The sequence below is a fragment of the Jaculus jaculus genome, chromosome 7 (genome assembly GCF_020740685.1).
Source record: "Jaculus jaculus isolate mJacJac1 chromosome 7, mJacJac1.mat.Y.cur, whole genome shotgun sequence".
Classification (NCBI taxonomy): domain Eukaryota; kingdom Metazoa; phylum Chordata; class Mammalia; order Rodentia; family Dipodidae; genus Jaculus; species Jaculus jaculus.
In genome coordinates this window covers 16,283,856-16,301,280 of record NC_059108.1, presented here as the reverse complement: position 1 = coordinate 16,301,280, position 17,425 = coordinate 16,283,856, and the positions used below count along the sequence as shown (strand labels likewise).

Sequence of the window (17,425 nt, the reverse complement as noted above, 5' to 3'; positions counted from 1 at the left end):
TTCTGGAAACTGATATAGGAGGATCACCATGAGTTTGAGGTCAGTCTGGGCCACAGTGGGTTTCTGGTCAACCTCGGCTAAAGTGAGATCATGCCTCAAAAACAAAACAAACAAACAAACAAAAAGAACTTCTGCCATATGTTATAACATGAATAAATCTGAAGGACCTTGTGCCAAATGAAATTAGCCAGTTAGAGTAGAAAAACTACTTCACTTATATGAAGTATCAAAATTAGGGAAACTTGTGGAAAATGAATGAAATGGTAATTAATAGGCATTGAGGGGAAATGAGGAGTTGCCGTTTACTGAGCAACAAGGCTCTGCAACCCCACATGAGTTTATGGTAGAGATCTGCTATGCAGCATTGCATTTTTACTCAGCAATGCTGTATTGTGCTTTAAAAATGTTGTGAAGAGTGTTAATCATATGTCAAATGCTCCTGTTACAATTGTAAAAGTTTCTTAATCTTAGGAACCCACTCTGAAATTCCTCAGAAATTTCTTTTTCCCCAAAGGCCTTGGAGATGGTCATTCAAGGAAATCCTTTTGTGGCATGCTAGTGTGGAATGCAGATGATGTTCACTGTCTCTGTAGAACAGGCTTGGTTCAGCCGGTTGGACAATCAGCCAACCTACCTCCATAGACTGGGTGGGGGGTGCCCCTGCTTAATACAAATTTAGGTGATAGATTGATAGGCAGACAGATAGATAGATGATAAATAAATAAATAAATATATATATATATATATATGATATACATATATATGTATTTGTATATGTATATATGTATGTATGTATATGTATATGTATGTATATGTGTGTATGTATGTACATGTATGTGTATATATATACATATGTACATGTATGTGTATATATATATATATATATATATATATATATATATATACACACACATGTACATACATATATATGAAAAATTCAGCAGTGAGGATGGAGACAGTCTTCTTGTCTGCCCAGCTCCTCTTTAAGGCACGGACAGGATCAAGGCTTCTTCTGGCCACTTATTCTATTTTGGAGTCAAGGAATCTTAAAACAGCTACAGCTCTACACCTTCCTCACTACCTTGCCTGTGACTTCTCACCTGTGACACAGGACTAGCAATTTTCTTTTTCTGTTAGAAAAAGTGTGCAAGTACCCTAGAGACTGTATTATTGGAGCGCTGTGTGTCTTCGCAGGCCCAGCTGTTGGAAGGTCAGCAGGGCACCCATGCCTCAAATTCAATCATGAGTGCCAATAAATGAAGTCATTGGTTGCATCCCTTGTCTCTGTTCATAATACATATATTAAGCAAATTATAGCCTATGGAATAGATGTATACGTTCTGGGTGTGGAAAATCAAGGCCACTGGCACAGAGGACATGATGTACATGCTAGATGGCACCTCAACAGGAAGGACATTACTCATTGTCACAAATCTTTTTCACCCTAGGATGTGATAATGTAATTGCTATTACTTTGTATAATTTATCCAAGAATTGCTAACATGTAGAGTTTTTTTATTCAAAACCTTAACAAGGGCTAGAGAGATGGCTTAGTGGTTAAGCGCTTGCCTGTGAAGCCTAAGGACCCTGGTTTGAGGTTCCATTCCCCAGGACCCACATTAGCCAGATGTACAAGTGGGCCCACACATCTGGAGTTCGTTTGCACTGGCTGGAGGCCGTGGCGCACCCATTCTCTCTCTCTCCCTCTCTCTGTGTCTGTCACTATCAAATAAATAAATAAAAATAAACAGATAATTAAAAAATACTTTAACAAATTCAGAATCGTAGAGCATACTGATAGGCAAACTGTGCTTGCTGTAAATGCAGTCTTACTCCAATGCAACAGTTGCATTATATTTTCTGAAATTAGGTGATGTATTAGGGTAGTGAAATTTTTTATTCCTGGTTTCTTGATTTAAAAATATTTTTATTCTCTTTCATTCCTGGAATTCTGTCCTCACTTAACATAATCTGTAAGCATTACAAAATGATTTAATAAATGCTAGGACCTTGCTGATATAAATTTGATTCAAATAAAAATGCATGGTCATTTTTATTTAATATAAACTGGCTATAACCAAATTTCATTTTCTATTTCCCTTCAATATTTTCTTTCCTAACCTTACACAAAACCAGGAATGAGATGAGATATGCATTTAAATTTTAATTTCCATTAAAATAGTAGTGAGGCTATGAAAAATCTCCTATTGTCTGTGTTAAGATGAGGATATTTATGGATTATTTATTTAAAAGTTATACTGAAGAAAGCTAAGCAAAGCAAAGAACTTACAAATCACAGATATTAACAATACAAAATAGGATAAATAGGATCAAGAACTTTTAATTAAGCCTCATTATAAATAAATATTGGATCAATACAAAGATACATATATACATATATTTAAACCATTTTATTCTGCTTTAAAGTTGAAACAAAACATTCAACAGTGTTAAAATGAAAATGGGAATAACTCTCTCCTTCCAAAAAATTCAGATGTCATCAAGAAAAAATACTGTTACCTGAGATTTTCAAATGGCCTCTAACTTTTTCAAAGTGTTTTCAGACTATGTAATCTTATTATGTTTCCCCAGCCTTGGTCAAAAGATGAAGTGTTAAGATTGCCAGCTTCCTCTCTTCAGGCTAGCACTTATTGTGAGCCATTGTTCTTAATTAGCTATTCATTGGACATCCTTGTATTTATTTGGGTTTTTTTTTTAGAGTAACTTGTATAATAAATGCTATTGTTCTGCTTTTTAGGCAAGGAGTCTGAGTCTTAGAAATCTTAAATTATGTACCCAATGTTACATATCAAGATGGTATTTCAATGGGACTAAAAATCCTTGATAGGGAGAGATGGCTTAGTGATTAAGGTGTTTGCCTGGAAAGCAAAAGGACCCAGGTTTGACTCCCAAGGACCCATGTAAGCCAGATGCACAAGGCAGCACATGCATTTGGAGTTTGTTTGTAGCAGCTGAGATCCTGACACACCCATTCTCTCCCTCCCTCTCCCTCTCTCGCTCTCTCTCGGATAAATAAAATTAAAAAAGAAAATCTAGATGGTATAATTCCAAAATGGCTTATGTCAAATCGACTATGTTGAAAATATTACAAAAAGGTCTATACTACTTAGTTTTTTAGCATTAAATGTTTCCTGAATCCTAGCATCATGATTACATAAAGAAAATAAAAATCTAATATAATAAAATGCTTAGGCAAATTGTATATATCTCAGATTTAGGATAATAACTGCTAAATGTCTAATGTATTCATTTTTAATTATGAAAGGTCTGGGAGTTTTAAAGGATGCCATATTTCAACTTTAAAGAATAAGGAAGTCAGAATGACAAGTTCTAAAATAACTGCTATAACTTTAGCATGTCTAATGTACAGATAAGTGTGTCTTAAGTGTTGATGCTTATCAGTGCCACCTGGAAAACATATTTAAGTACAGATATTAAGGGATGGAGAGATGGCCCAGAAGTTAAAGGAGCTTATTGTAAAACCTTTCCGCATGGATTCCTTTCCCCAGTACCCTTACAAAGTAAGATGCACAAAGTGGCACATGTGTTTGGAGTTCCTTTGCAGAGGCAAGAGGCACTGATACACCCTCTCTCTCCCTCCTTACACATAATAAAAAGATAGACTGTGGTGGTTTGATTCAAGTGTCCCCTATAAACTTAGGTATTCTGAATACTAGATCCCCAGCTGATGGTAATTTGGGAATTAAAGTCTCCTGGAGGCGGTGGGCTTCTGGTGCTATAGTCAGCTTCCTCTTGCCAGTGTTTGGCACACCCATCCCCTGTAGCTGTTGTCCATCTGATGTTGGCCAGGAGGTGATGTCCACCCTCTGCTCATGCCATCATTTTCCTCTGCTATTACAGAGCTTCCTTTGAGTCTGTAAGCCAAAATAAACCCCCTTTTCCCCACAAACTGCTCTTGGTTGGGTGTTTTCTGCCAACAATGAGAATATGACTGTAACATAGAGAGGAAAATAGATATGTAGATAGATAGATAGATAGATAGATAGATAGATAGATAGATAGATAGATGATACATAGATAGATAGATAAATAGACAGATAGATAGACGGACAGAGATTCTGAAAATCAACAGGGAGGAATTAAAGCTAAGACAGCCTTTCCTCCATTGTAATTTGAGATACCAAAATATGATTCAGGACAAATGTATATGAGAAATAGAACTCCATGCAAATCCTACAAGTTAGCTTCATATTTAACATAATTATTAGCTTCATAATTAGCCAACAGGAAGTAATTAACAAGAAGAACTCTCTAGAACATGTGGTTCTTGAGATAGGGTAGAACTTGGCGGTTTAGTATCTCTGAATTGCAGAGGACAGACAAGCACTAGCCAGCTAAGACAAAGTCAGAGGAGGCAGACAGAGTCGAATTTCTCCATGAGACTGAAAGAGTATAGCCAGAGGCAGGAATGAAAACTGGGTCAAGAGCTAGACAGAAGGGAGGGCAGTGAGTGCCTTCCGACATGGGCGTTAGAGCCTTCTGTACATCGGTGTGTGTGCTAGCTTTCTATCTGGGAATGCAGCAGATAGCCATGTAGGCTCATCTCTTTGCTGTCCACTGGTCTCAAAACTGTGCACACCCAAGGTTGGACTCACAATTCCCCTTAGGGATGCTTTCCCTGAGCATCATAGCCTCCTCTTCTCAAAAATATGTTGTTATTTTAACTGCATTTGCATCTAACTTTCCATCTGCCCCCTTTGTACTTGAATGAAAATTCTCTTTAATTTAGACAATAATTCTTTCATATATCCTTTTGTCAAAATTATAATAATCCATCAGACTGCTTAGTTTTCTTGCCAGCCATTCTTCCTTTACCAAGGACAGATGGGCATACTGGGTAGTTTCTTGTATCATTTACATGGCCAGCAGTTGAAACTGGCAGGAATGACTTCATGAGCATACACATGACCTGTGTAGCCACATAGAGTTTCAGCGTGTACGTGATGTTTTGTGGCAGCTGCTTTTCTCATGGTGTCATTTGAAAAGACCAGACGATGCTCTTCCACAAAGGCTTCAACTGGGAAAAATGTTAACAGCCATTTATTATTCATACCTTTGTCTAGTCTGTTTGGTGGCGCTTAGAGGTCAAGCTAGCTATGACTAAATATTTAGAAAAGAGTATGTTCACTTGTGTATACCTGAAAAGTATTTAAATGATTCAAAAACATAACTCTGGAGGCAACATTTTTTTTTTATGAGAGCTAATGAGAGTGAGCAAGAGAAAGAGTGACGGGCACAATTGATGTGCCAGGGCTTCCAGCCACTGTAATAGATTTCCAGACGCATTCACCACATTGTTCGCATGTGTGATCTTGTGTGTGCGACTGTACACATGTGTCACCTTATGTGTCTGGATTATGTGGGATCTGGGGAGCTGAACATGGGTCCTTAGGCTTCACAGGCAAGCACCTTCACTGCTAAGCCATCTCTCCAGCCATGGAGGTAGCATTTTAACATGAAGCAGATTTTAGCATTTGGCTAATACCCAGTTTCAATAGAGGGACAGGGACACCGAGATGTCAAACATCCTTCTCAGAAGTCAGCATCCCACGAGAGGGAAAAAGAAAAAAATCAGCTTTCAGAACTCAGAACTATTTTTTCTGGGGGGGTTGTTTCGAGGTAGGGTCTCACACTGGCCCACGCTAACCTGGAATTCACTACATAGTCTCAGGATGGCCTTGAACTCATGATGATCCTCCTACCTCTGTCTCCCAAGTGCTGGGATTACAGGCGAGCACCACCACGCCCAAGCCCTCAGGACTCATATTGAGCAAGTACAATGATGAAGAAATTGGCATTGGGTCGCATCTTTCAGGTGAGAGTGCAACAGAAACACCTCAGCAGATGCTAAAAATATCTGAGGCTTCCTCACTTCCTGTTTGTCTTGATATATGATATGATATGATATGATATGATATGATATGATATGATATGATATGATATGATATGAAAGCAATTGTTGCTGAATCTGAGAATTTCTGACAATTACCTTCTATAATCACCACTGGCGTAATGCAGGAAGAATGTGAGAATCCACAGTGACTCATAACCGAAAACATCATTCCTATCCTTACTTTCATCCAACTAAAAATAATCATTGTAAGGATAATAAAATTAATATAACATCTCAGGAAATCTGTCATAATTATAACTAGAAATGAACCAGTGAGGGGGGGGAAAAAAGGTGAAGAAAGACCTCCAGTTAAATTGACTGAAACATTCTGCAACAATGGAGAATAATAAAATACAATTAAGACTGAAAGTGACCTGAAGCTTTAAGTATCAGGGTACTTAATGGGACATGAAGACCATAGAAAGGTCAGAAACTGAGACATGACCTCCTGGTTTTAGTATATAGGTTAAAAAAGATTGCAAACCTCTTTAAACGTATCTAACGTATCACTTGTGAAATGGAAATCATTACTCAACTTGTTTAAAGTGCAATCAACTTTTGATTGGAGTGACACAGATTTCTGTAACCCTGGCAAGAGCATGGCAAGTGAGATTGTGACAGTGGTGGGCACCCACGTTGCTGAATATCAGTTAGCCCAGGATTTTTCACGTAGTTCAGGAAATGTCATACCAATAGGAGAAAGGTTTAATTAGCCAGCCACCCTGGAACAAATTACACTAACATTTAAAACTAGATTTGGGGGGGCTGGAGAGATGGCTTAGCGGTTAAGCGCTTGCCTGTGAAGCCTAAGGACCCCTGTTCGAGGCTTGGTTCCCCAGATCCCACGTTAGCCAGATGCACAAGGAGGCGCACGCGTCTGAAGTTCGTTTGCAGAGGCTGGAAGCCCTGGCGCGCCCATTCTCTCTCTCTCTCCCTCTATCTGTCTTTCTCTCTGTGTCTGTCGCTCTCAAATAAATAAATAAAAAAATAAATAAATAAATAAATAAATAAAACTAGATTTGGGGGACTGGCAAGATGGCTTAATGGTTAAGTGCTTGTCTGTGAAGCCTAAGTATGCTGGTTCGAGGCTCAATACCCCAGGACCCATGTAAGCCAGATGCAGAAGGTAGTGCATGCATCTGGAGTTCATTTGCAGTGGCTAGAGGCCCTGGTGTACACATTATCTCTCTCTCTCTCTCTCTCTCTCTCTACCTCTTTCTCTGTCTGTCACCCTCAAATAAATAGATAAAAATTTAAAACAAACTAGATTTTTGAGGATATTTAATGTACATACACAGAAAACTGATACGTGGTATTAAAAATACAGATAAAACATATTTTGTTTTACTCTTTTCATTAACCGTTTTTGAAATAAAACAAGTGGAAGAGGCAAAGACATGGAGAGCCATTGAGCATGCAGATGTCTTCAGATGAACCCAAGAGCCACTAACAAAATAGCTTGGCTCCAAAGAGGGAAGGTGCAGACAGCCAGGGCAGTGCCCATCTCAGCAGTGGTAGTGGAGTCAGGGCCCTGCGGCTGCTGGCAGACTGGTACTGAGAGCCAAGCATATACTAAAGACCCAAAGCCTCAGCCAGCAATGCAGCCATAGGCACCCAGGACTCTGGACAGTACAGTGTCCGAGATGCCACCTTGCAAGTGAAGACTGGGCCTCATCAGACACTAGACTTGAAGTGCCTTGAACCTTGGATTTTCCAGCCTCCAGAACTATGAGAAATAAATTTCTTCCCTTTATAAATCACCCTGTGTGTGGTCCTCTGTTTTGGCAACACAAATGTGCTAAGACAGACGGGAACTGTAAATGTATCATAGCGACTTTTAAAAAATATTTATTTATTCATTTGAGAGAGAGAGAGAGAGAGAGGGATGGAGAAAGAGAAGACGGACACATAGGGCCTCCTGCCACTATAAAGGAACTCCAGACACATGCCCCACTTTATGGATCTGGCTTTACGTGGGTACTGGGAAATTGAACCCGGGCCATCAGCATTTGCAAGCAAGAGCTTTTAACTGTGGAGCCATCTCTCCAGCCCAATTACAGCTACTTTTAACAGAAGCTCTGCTTGTTGAGCCCCGCCAGTAGGTTAACACTGAATATTAGCTTCACCAACAGTGTAAGAAACAAATTTCGGCCCTTCATAAATCACCCTGTTTGTGGTCTCCTGTTATGGCAGCACAAATGGGCTAAGAGAGTAAGGTAGTCTCAAGAGAATAAGGTAGTCTCAAGAGAATAAGGTAGGCAGCGATACAGGAACTTATTTAAAGTTATTTAGGGGTGTCTGAAGAAAATGTCAACAGATTTTATAGGAAGCTTCCATACTTCCTGGGAGAGTAGTTTATTCTCCTATAAAATTATTAACACTGGCCTCCAGAATTCCCAAGGAATTTTGAATCTTGACCAAAAGATGCCAAAACAATATTAGCAATACCAACATGTTAAATCTGACAATTACAGAATGCCTAATTAAGGGCCTCTATACTAAAAAGATAAGGTGCTATTAACTCTCTGTTCCGCAGGTATGTTGTAGAAACACATTCAGATAAAAATTCACAAAGACACTATTGTTGCCACAAAACATTCAAAATGTTAATGAATATGGCCCATGGATTCTGGCCCAGGCTGACCTGGAGTGCACTATGCAGTCTCAGGCTGGCCTCACACTGAGGGTGACCCTCGCACCCCAGTATTCCGAGTGCTGGGATTAAGGGTGTGCTCCACCATGCCCAGCTGAATTTTATATTCTAAATATTAACTTGTTACAACTCAAACAAATACCTTTATTTCTGCATGGCATGAGCTGAAAGACGAATTCCAAAATAACATGCACAAACTTCATGCATTCTCAGAGAAAATTCAGAGCATTATGCTGACAAATATTCATAAAATAATGCCACTAAGTTTTCATCTTTATATGTGAGGTTACATCCAGCAAGTTGAGAAGCTATGAAAGGTAGTATTTTTTTTTCTCTTGAACTCAAATTGGACTGAGGGGATAGCTCAGTGGGTAAAGTGCTTGCCATGTGCTGTATATCAGTTGAATCTGAAACGAAATATTTCATTTTGAAGTGTTGTTGCTCTTAGGACTTCTGAAGCAAATAAGGCTAAGAACATTATAAGTATCAGGAAGCTCAGGAAACTTACAAGACTCACAAGGGCCCTCCCCAAGGTTACATGAAGAATAAGAACAGCTTTGGTGAGTGGTCACCTAAGCTGGGGTGGACTTTGTGGTGATGCAACTGTCTGTCTTTTCTTTGTTCCTGTAAGTAACCCTCACCCATACTTCTGTACGCACTCTCCGTCAGCCCACGAATTCACTGAGCTAGACTTGGTTGGAATTATTTCTTTGGTCTGTTGTCAGTGCTCTATTTGGCGGTGACTTGATGTTTGTTCACTTTTCCTGAGGAAGAGTTTATTGCAGCATCATGCAAACATGAGGACCTGAGTTTAGATCCCTAGCATTCACGTAAATGGTGGACCACGGTGACATGTAACCCCGGCACTGAGCGTGGACTGGGCAGAGACAGGCAATTACCTGCAACTTGCTGGCCATCATGTCTACCTGGATCTGTGAGCTCTGAGATCAGTGGGAGGTGCTGTCCCAAGAGAATAAGGTGGAGAGCAGTAGAGTTCAACACCTGACACTGACCTCTGTCCTCTATGCTCACAGACATGCAGACGCATGCACACTGGCAAACACATATGCATCCTCACACATATGCATTACATGTATATTAACGCAAGAACAACAGCAACAGAAAATAACTCAATTATCTTACAGAGCAGATGGTTTCTGTGGTGGTTTGAATTTGAAATGTTCCCCCATAGAGTCATGTGTTTATGGTTCAAGCCTCATATGTAATCCCCAACTGGTGGCACTGTCTGGGAAGTTTGTGGAATCTTTAGGAAGTGGAGCCCCCCTGGAGGCGCTGCGTCACTGGGGACAGAATGCTGTTGTGATGTAGTCCAGACTCACATGGTGTGTTTGTACCTGTATCCTTCCTCTCTGCCTATATGAGGATGTGATGCTGGCTCTGATCCTGCCATATTTTCCCTGCCAAGATAGAAACTTCCTCCTGAAGTTTCAAGTCATAATAAAACCTCTCCTTCCAAAAACAAAAAAACTGCTTCTGGTCAGGTGTTTTGTCCCAACAATGAGAAAGTAACTCGTAAAGAGATTTGGTAGTGAGAAGTAGGGTCATTGCTGCACTAAACCTTACGATATGGTTCTCAGTCTTTTGGAATTATTTGTGGAAGGAACATGGAAGTTGGAACTTTGGACTAAAGAAACGTTACAGTACCATACAAAGCATTATAAGTACTGTATATTAAGTTCTTACTGTAAGCAGAACTCAGTGGACCATTCTGATGAGGGTTTGGAAGATCAGAAGCCAGAGGGAAATGCCAGCAATGGAGATTTGGTTTATGAGATTTCAGAGAGGGAAAAAGAACTTCACCAGAACTGGGCTAGAAGCAGCTCATCATATATTCTGGCAAAAGAAATTTGAGTGCATTCTGCCTATGTTTCGAGAACCTAAACAAAATTTAACCTAAAAGTAATGGATTTGGGCTGGAGAGATGGCTTAGTGGATAAGGTGCTTTCCTGAGAACCCAAAGGGCTCAGGTTCAATTCCCCAGGACCTGTGTAAAAGGCACAAGGTGGCACATGTGTCTGGAATTTGTTTGCAGTAGCTGGAGGCCTTGGCTCTGCACATTATCTCCCTCTATCTTCCTCATTCTCTCTTTCTCTCTCTCTCTCAAGTAAATAAATTAATGAAATATTGCAACAAAAAATAAAGAAAGAAAAATAAAAAGAAGTAATGGATTAAATGTGTTTGGTAGAAAAAAAATAAAAACAGAAAAGCACACAGGGTGTGGTTTGGCCTCTATTTACTGCACTTACTCAGACTTACAATGAAACAGAACAAACTATAATATGGAAGGATATGAATAGTATATAGCTTGACATAGTAAGAAATGTGGAAAAGTTTCAAGTCCTACACCCAGAGACCAAATCTGCTTCTGCTACAGTTGTTAGAGATCACCATCATTAAGGATGCTCTGCACTGGGACAATAGGAAATATGCCCTGAGGGAAATATCCAACCCACTGAAGGCTCAACTTAATAAGAATGAAAATTATTTTGAAAGGGGTGGAAAGATGGCTTAGCGGTTAAGATATTTGCCTGCAAAGCCAGAGGACCAATGTTCAATTCCTCAGGACCCATGTAATACAGATGCACAAAGTGGCACATGTGTCTAGAGTTCTTTGCGGTAGCTCAAGGCGCTGGTGTGCCCACTCATTCTCTCTCTCTCTCTCTCTCTCTCTCTCTCTCTCTCTCTCTCTCTGCCTATTCCTCTCTAAAATAAACAAAAATAAAATATCTAAAATATTTTTTTTAAAAAAAACTATTTTAAAGTAAAAGGAAAAATGCTGAGGAACTTTCTTGCTCCTTAAGATCAGGCTTCATCCCCATCTGGCAGAAAAATTTGGAAACGATGCCCAAATATTAGTAGTTTTGGAAGCATGAGCAATGCCTGAACTATAGGGTCATGAATGGACAGCATCACTGTTTCAGAGAGCTCCTGAGGCTAGGCAATGTGAAGTAAGGAGGAAGTCCTTACAAGGAGGCCCTGTGTGGCCATTGTGTAGAGCTATGGATACAAACTGTGGTGTGCTGTAGTCACATTTTTGTTGCTGAGAGAAAACGTTGAACCAAAAACAGTTGATGCAAGGAGAGGGTGTCTTTCAGCTTACAGTCCCAAGGGGACGCTTCATCATTTCAAAGAAAGGGTGACATTAGCAGGAAGCTTCCATATTTCTGTGTGGCAGTAGTCTGAGTGAGTCAGCCCCGGCAAAGGAGACCTAGACTGCAACACCCCAAAGCTAGCCACTAGCAGCACACCCCCTCTATACAAGACTCCCCTCCCAAATTGTCACCAACCAGGGATCAAGTATTCAAAACACAGGAGAACTCTTGGGAAAATCTCACTCAAATCACCACATATTTGTTGTAGTGGAGAACCTGGCATATCAGAGATGCAAAGGCTACGGGACATCCGGGCATCTGCCAGGAGAAGAGTGCATCCTGCCAAGCAGAGGGGTCATAGGCTGCACAACAGAGGGGCTGGAGGTATGCAGGCCTTTTGGAGCCCAAATGATCTCGTCACAAGCCCCAAGTGTCAACATGTAGCTAGAAGGATTTGATGTTTTTCCCGCTGTTTCTAGATCTTGTATTGGCCCAACCTTTCCTACCTAGGCCCACATTTCTCCATTTTTTTTTAATTTATTTTTATTTTTTGATTTTTGAGGTAGGGTCTCACTCTAGCTCAGGCTGACCTGGAATTCACTATGTAGTCTCAGGCTGGCCTCGAACTTAACGGCGATCCTCCTACCTCTGCCTCCCGAGTGCTGGGATTAAAGGTGTGCATCACCACGCCCGGCCACATTTCTCCATTTTGGAATGAGGACATCTACTCTGTGCCATAACACGACAGAAGCACATAACTTGCGTTTTGATTTTACAGAACTCATGGTTGAGTGATGACCTTTACTCTTTGAACTTAAGACTTCTGAACAGTTTCGGGGCTGGAAAAGAGCGTGGTGTATATTAAAATTGGATTGAGCACTTTTTGCATCATGAGATGAATTTATAGGGATCAGGGGTATAATATGGTTGTTTGAATGTAAACTTTTCTCCCCACAGTCTTATGTGTTTGTGATGAGCCTCATACTTTATACTCAATTGGTGGTGTTGCTTGGGAAGCCTTTAGGAAGTCGAGGTTTGCTGGAGGAGGTGTGTCATTGGGGATGAGCCTTGGGATGATATGGGATAGTGAAGCTTGATGCTTTTGCCACTTTTTGATTCCTTCTTGCCAATATAAAGATATGAGGATTGTTGTCTGATCCTGCCATGCTGTTCTATCATGATAGAAACTTCTCTTAAAAACTGTGAGTAGAAATCCACCCTTTCCTTCCATGTGTTTCTACTGGTCAGGTACTTTGCCCCAGTAATAAGAAAGTAACTGTTATAATAATATAATAATGTTATGATAGCTTCTATATGACTTCTTTAAATGTCCTTAGCTTTGGTTAACCCACTCCCTTCTACTTTTATGTCATTTATGCTCTGACATCAATTCAAAAACTCCTTTCCTCCTCCCCTTTCCAAGAGCCCCTTTCTGGCTTTCTTGTCTCTATAGACAACACTTCTGTCTTAAACACACAAATCTAGAAATCCAAAGCTATGGTCTGTATATGAGAGAGACCATGCAGTGTTTGTCTTTCCAAGCCTAGACAGCTCAGTATGATATTCCAGTTTGATACATTTTCCTCCAACATAATTTCATCGTTTCTTTACAGCTGAATAAAATTACACTAGATATGGGTACTGCTTCATAAGCTAATTAAGCTGCTATGTTATTTTTTAAAGAATTTGAACAGAGGAAACCTACATGGTTGATAAACCTGCTATCAGAGGTCACCAATTATCCGTTAAAAATTCCAGTGCTGGGCTAGAGAGATAGCTTAGTGCCTGTAAAGCCTAAAGACCCCAGTTCGAGGCTCAATTCCCCAGGATCCACTTTAGCCAGACGCACAAGGGGTCGCACGCATCTGGAGTTTGTTTGCAGTGATTAGAGGCCCTGGCGTGCCTATTCTCTCTCTCTCTCTCTCTCTCTCTCTCTCTCTCTCTGCCTCTTTCTCTCTCTGTCTGCAACTCGCAAATAAATAAATTAAAAACAAATCCCAGTGCTAGGGATGAGATAGCACCAAAGAGATGTTGGTCAGGGAGGCTCAGAGGCCCTTAGAACAATATAGTATATTGTCATTGTTCTTGGAAGACACCATCCACTTCCACTGTAGGATATAGAAAAATGCAACTAGGGCTGGAGAGATGGCTTAGCGGTTAAGCACTTGCCTGTGAAGCCTAAGGACCCCGGTTCGAGGCTCGGTTCCCCAGGTCCCACGTTAGCCAGATGCACAAGGGGGCGCACGCGTCTGGAGTTCATTTGCAGTGGCTGGAGGCCCTGGCATGCCCATTCTCTCTCCCTCCATCTGTCTTTCTCTCTAAAAAAAAAAAAAAGAAAGAAAGAAAGAAAAATGCAACTAAAACTGAGCTGGAAGCTTCCTCCTCACTGGCTGGCTTTCATAGAGCCAGAAGGAGCAATGCAAGCTGCTGGGGAAGAAAAGTCTTCAAAAGTCCCCTGAAACTGCAACCTCTGTACTCCACAGCTGACTTGTCAGCAAAGATGTGCCCACTGGTGCAACAGTGGCATGACTGTTGTGGGGTAATCAACCACTTTCTGATTGGACTTGAGGCGTGCTCCACAGGAGGAAACTCATGACCTGGTCAGAAGTCCATTGCCCTGACTTTAGTTGCCATGCTAACTGGACTTGTTATCAAATTACCTTCTAAATATTCATGCTTATTATCGTATGTCAAGGCAGTTCTCAGCTTCAAGCTCAGAGTTTCTTTCTACAGTGCTTAGAGGTTAATGCAGATCTTCACAGGTGGAAAAGTTGCTGAGAGTAAGTGACTGTTGTATGCTCAGCCCTAAACAGAACATCTAACCCCCTCCCCAAGCCTAGGTTCAAGAACCTCATAGAAAAGTGGATGGGCGAAGAGTGTGTTAGAGTACTGCCTTCTGGGTGTGACATGGCCTCTATGACTCACGAACTCACAGCAGCTATGGTTTCCTGCAGAAGACTGAGCCAACATTTCATCATGCAATTGGGGTGGTGGGGAGCCACAGACCTCATTCGTGCAGAGCAGCTATTGCCAGTTAATGGTTACTGGAGTAGAACTAGTTGTGCTACTCAGTGGTGTAGCCATTGGTAATTTGTTCATATTCCTGCAAGTAACCTCTCACCCATGCACATGCAAATAATCCTAATTAATTTAGTTGGTAACACATGCCCAGAGCCATGAAAGCAGGAAGGGATTATTTGAGAAGAAGGGTTTTAGTGAGAGTGGGAAGCAGATAAGATCAAAATTCATTATCCACAGGTATGAAATTGTCAAGTAAAACAAGGTAAAGCAAAATAAACTTTTAGAAGTAAGTATGGTATAAATTAGCATAAAACATAAATGGCTATTTTTAAAACAAAATATTATTGTGGTTCTCTACATCTACTAAGCTTCATGAGTGAATGATACATTCATTCAGTCATTCAGAAGTCAAAACTGTTTGTTGAGTATCTGTTATGTCCTCGGGGAGTGGGTGGCAAATTGAACACCAATGACCCTTGTCCTTCTCTGAGGGACAAGCAATCACAAATTAACCAATGAATGAAATAATTGTGAGATTAGGAGGATGGTGAAGAAATTGAGAGGCTCCACTTAGATTCAGTATCCTGATGGAGTCGTCAGCATTCAGCTTAGATTTCTGAAATTATTATTTTTGCTTAATATCTTTGCTGCATTGCACTGGGAGATTGGAGGTTTCCAAATGCAGAGGATCTAGGCTCATGTGTAGCTGAAACTTTCCCAGAAGAGTAGCTTATTCCAACACTGTGGCAGTATAGGATGAGGTAATTGTGGTATCTGCAGTACAGGACGTGCGGTACTGGGAATGGCCCACGTTCTGTCAGTGCCTTGTGTCAGCTCTAACCTCAGGGCTTAATTTAGGATAAAATCAGAGCAATGACTGACTCACCCTCTTGGGAGCCAGACCGGATTTCTTTTACTCTGCTAACTTCGAGGCTGGCTGCTCAGTTTGTACTGAAAACCAACAGATGGGTCTGGGTTGCCTCCAAAGTTTATCACTTCTCTGTCTTCTTAAGCCAAGCTAAGTCCCCCTGAGTCTTCAGATATGTAACAAAAGGAGACCCATCTCTGCAGATCTCTTTTTCCTATTATTCATGTCTTTTCCTTCTACCTCCCTTCTTCCTCCCATCTTGTCAAAATAGCAGAAGTTGGCTGTCTGGCAAGGTTTCTTAGAAATGGAGATTTTTAAATCTCAGAGCAAGGGTTGTGAAGAGAGGGAAATGATGACAGAGTGGAGAATGAAATGGAGGATGCCTGGTATCACCTAGCATGGCAGAGTATCAAACCTCAGGGAGGAAGACTATGTGTGTGTGTGTGTGTGTGTGTGTGTGTGTGTGTGTGTGTGTGTATTCATTCCTTCATGTGTCTCTATTTCAATTAATGTAACGTGTTACAATTCTGAAAAATGTCTTTCGACCTCCCTACCTGGGAAAACCACAGCTCTGGATCAAATGAAAAGTATAAACATCACAGCTTCCCTCAACTTCTTAGTGGCCCATGTAATAACCTGAAAAATATTTACAAGTAGCATCAATCAAAATATAACCTGCCTGAAAAAAAATGCTATGGAAATGTGTAGCACGATGGCTAAGAAACATTCACACTGTCAGACATTCCAAGTCCCCCTAAGCATGTGTTCTTCAGCCCCATTCCCTCAACTCATTTTCAGTCTCTCTCCAAATTCTTAGGCTCCACTTGGGCAAGAATCCAATGGTCTCTCAGTATTTCTACCACCAATGGGCTGCCATGATATAACTGTGACAGTCTCTTACAGGTGCCCGTCTCCACCTTTGGTTTTTAGCTCTCTATGGGCCACATGGCCGCCACAGTGGTCCTTTCGTCTGAATCTAGCCTGCTCACACTCATGCTGATGTCTTTGTGAGCTGTAAGTAAAGCAACCCTCCAGACGGCCTATATGAGCTTGCTCTCAGCCTCCTTTCTGACTGCTCTGGACTGACGTTCTCTTCTCTGCTCTGTTTACAATGTTCTCCTTGCTGCTCATCAAATGTGCCAAGCACACTGGCCTCGGGCTGTTGGCTTGTTTGTTCCTTCAGGTGAAAATGTTCTTCTCCCTGGTGCCCATATAAGGAGCTCAACATTGAAGTTATCAAATCTGTGATCACCATGGTCCATACCACCTTTCATTATTCTCCCTGGAATTACCACCAGCTGGTATTTGCATATGTTCTGTCTCTACTTGCTGCAATAAATGCACATGTTGCACTCTTTGTCACATGTTAAGGGACCAAAAAAAAATGTGTCTAGCACAGTCTTGAACCTCATCAGATATTTGTTGAAACAACTCAGGTTTGTGATTTCCTCTGGATGCAGCACTGTGTCTGTGGGTGTGTCCATGGGCCACAGGTCAGATTGCAAGTTGAAGGGCATGTTGATATGTAGGGCTATCCATCAAGTTGTTAGCTACAAATTATGAGGGCATGGCTCCGTAGGATTCTAAGGATAAAGAGCTGGAATTAACTCTTAAAATTCAAAGAAGTCACACCACCCAGCATGACGCCTCTCTTTTTTTTTCTTTTTTCTTCTTCTTTAAAAAAAAAAAAAACATTTTATTTATTAATAGTTTGAGAGAGAGAAAGAGGCAGATAGAGAGAGAGAGAGTATGGGCACATCAGGGCCTCTAACCACTGCAAAGAACTCCAGATACATGTGCCACATAGTGCATCTGGCTAATTTGGGTCCTGGGGA

At 40.9% G+C, this 17,425-nt stretch overlaps 1 pseudogene; it reads right to left on the bottom strand.

Moving 5' to 3' along the window:
• The window catches only part of LOC101616322, a 32,821-nt pseudogene extending 15,976 nt beyond the window's left edge, over positions 1-16,845 (bottom strand).
• Positions 16,846-17,425: the final 580 nt, after the last annotated feature.